Here is a 2,837-nt window from a genome sequence, read left to right as displayed (position 1 = left end):
GTGTCAGGTGAGAAAACTTCGATCGGCAGCAGGGGCGCCATCCAGCAGGACACTGCCACACCCTGCGCAGCCCCCCCCCCCCCCCCACCCGGCCGCCACAAGCCCTCCACCGGATAACAGGTACAAGATGTGTCGCCCGCGAGTGTTGGAGGCCGCACGCACGAAGCGAATGACAGGCTGTGCATCGAGCAGCTGTGTGTCTCATGCACATGGCGGCGCGCCCTCCAATTCGGCAGTCGCCTGTGAGACGCCGAGTGCGCAGTCCGCGCCGCCTTCGAGGCTCTAGCTGTTGCCCAAGGACATGCCTCGCGTCAAATGTGTCACCGAAAACTGCGATTGTGTATGTTGGGAGAATGAGGCGAAAGTGTCTTCTGCCGTGCAGCTACATGGTAAAGACGCCAACGGCCGTACAATGTTGAATACACCGGTTCTCGTCCGATCACCGAAGTTAAGCAACATCGGGCCCGGTTAGTACTTGGCTGGCTGCCCTCCGGGGAGGACGTGTGCCGTTGCCCACTGTGCGTCCCAGGTAGCCGAGGAACACCGGCCGCCGAGCCGTCGACGGGCGACGTTCAACCGCGCCCGCCACCTACCGGCTTCCGCGCCGCGCCAGCCGTAGCTGCTTCGCTGTTTTAACGTCAGTTTCAACTATTTGGTGAGTCAAAAATGCCAATTTACAAACGATCTATACAATGCTGCCATTGCAATTCGATCGAGAATACATTAGGCCAACGTCGTTTGAAATTGAGGAGTGGATGTGTAACAAACTGAGGATAGAGGAAGATGAAATTGAAGGACTGATCTTCGCGGTATACAGTCTTTTCATTAAGCTAAAGACGCTCGTACGGTGTGAAACCTTGGTCACCACCCATAGTGGATTACGGAAATTCAAGCGCAGGGACGGTGCCGGATTATATGGGGACGTGCTAACCGTGAACTGCGAGTTCTGGAGGGGGGCGGGGAGGGGGGCGAGACAGTTGACTCGGGACTCAGGTCTGTGACGATAGCGCTCAAGGAACACCTGGCATCCTTCGTACTGATTGGAGAACGGACACAGGGGGTGGTGGAGTACAATGGCCAGCCCCAGACGTGCTCCATATGCAACTCTATGGAGGATGTGCGAGCAAACTGCCTGAGAAGCAAATGACTGGCGCAAGTGCCACGCACAAATGCCGAGCTACAGAATATTACTGGCAGCTACGCCGGATTTTTAACAGGCGAAGCTGCACGTTTAAACGAAGAGCCGTGGCCACAGCGAAGCGGCCGCACCGTTAGCCGCGCAGGCAGATGCACAGACAAAGAAGATATATGTTACTCTGTGACAGAGGCCTAGCCGCCTGTCCCTGCACCGGCCGCGGCCATCGCAGGTAGCGCGGGGGAGAAACGCCTGCTGAGCTCCGACTCGGAGGGCGGAAGTACAGACCCAGCCCCCGCCTCCCACTGGCCGACGGTAGCGGAGGTCGACGCCCCCTTCCAGGAAGCAGTTGTGGCCAGTCGGACGGCCGGACCAAGACCACCTACTGTAAATCAGACCTTAAGGCAGATATCGATAGTTGACAATATGGCGGCAATCGTGGGGGAAACAAACGTGCTTGTGTTTCCGCAACGTGTGTGTGTGTGTGTGTGTGTGTGTGTGTGTGTGTAATATTGTTAGGTAGTTAGTTGGTTGCGTGTTCCATTGATCAATCCCACGGTATTGTAGCCGTTATGATGTGGAACGTGTCAGGTGCACAAGAAATGCACATACGGAACAAAATTTTTTAATATTACAATACAAAGTTAAAGATTAATATTTCTATTATTTACCCCATTCCCTTAATGGGCACAAAATGCATATACTATATTTATAGATTGATTTATTTCTATTCAAGAATTCATCTATGGTATAGAACGAGTTGTCAAGGAGATTCGATTTCAATTTATTTTTGAAGCTATTACTGCTGTCTGTCAGACACCTTATTTCATCTGGTAATTTGTCGGAAATTTTCATAGCACCCTATTTTACCCCCTCCCTGTGCCAAAGATGGGTTGAGCAAAGGATAGTGTAAGTCTTTCTTTTTTCTGGTATTATAATCATGAATGTCACTGTTGTTTTTAAACTGATTCATGTTGTCGAGAACAAATTTCATTAGTGAGAAGATGTATCGTGAGGCTATTGTAAGAACTCCCAATCTTTTAAAAAGATGCCTACAAGATGTGCAACTATGAACCCCACACATTATTCTAACTACTTTCTTTTGAGCAGTGAATACTTTTTGTATAAATGTTGAGTTACCCCAAAATTTTTTTCCGTATGACATCAGAGAGTGAAAGTATGCAAAGTATGTTAGCTTACTAATTTCTATATCCTCAAAATTGGCAATTATTCTGATCGCAGAACTTGCTGAACCTAATCGCTTCAGGAGACCCAAAATATGAAATTTCCAATGAAGATTCTCATCTATATGTACACCCAAAAACTTAGTATGCTCTACCCTGCCTACTGACTTCTGTTGATGTGTTATATTTATTGAAGGCTCTGTACTTTTTCCAGCAGAAAATTGGATGTACTGTGTTTTTTCAAAGTTTAGAGCAAGCCCATTTGCAGAAAACCAATTAATGACTTTTCCAAAGACCTTATTTGTATCATTTTCAATTGGACTCTCTTTTACTGGATTAATAATTGTGCATGTATCGTCAGCAAACAGTGTCAGTTCAGCTTCCTGTTTCAGATAGGAATGGAGGTCGTTCACATATATCAAGAACAGAAGGGGACCCATGATTGAACCCTGTGGAATACCCAATGTAATTTCACCCCAGTTAGATGAAGTGGCAAACGTATTTAAATCACTTGACCC

At 48.1% G+C, this 2,837-nt stretch overlaps 1 pseudogene; it reads left to right on the top strand.

The window, feature by feature from the left end:
- Positions 1-397: 397 nt before the first annotated feature.
- Positions 398-515, top strand: LOC126475908 (5S ribosomal RNA; annotated as a pseudogene).
- The last annotated feature ends 2,322 nt before the right edge of the window (positions 516-2,837 follow it).

This window comes from Schistocerca serialis, chromosome 4, assembly GCF_023864345.2.
Source record: "Schistocerca serialis cubense isolate TAMUIC-IGC-003099 chromosome 4, iqSchSeri2.2, whole genome shotgun sequence".
Taxonomy (NCBI): Eukaryota; Metazoa; Arthropoda; class Insecta; order Orthoptera; family Acrididae; genus Schistocerca; species Schistocerca serialis.
Note: the sequence above shows the minus strand (reverse complement) of the source record. Positions and strands in the feature narration are given on the sequence as shown.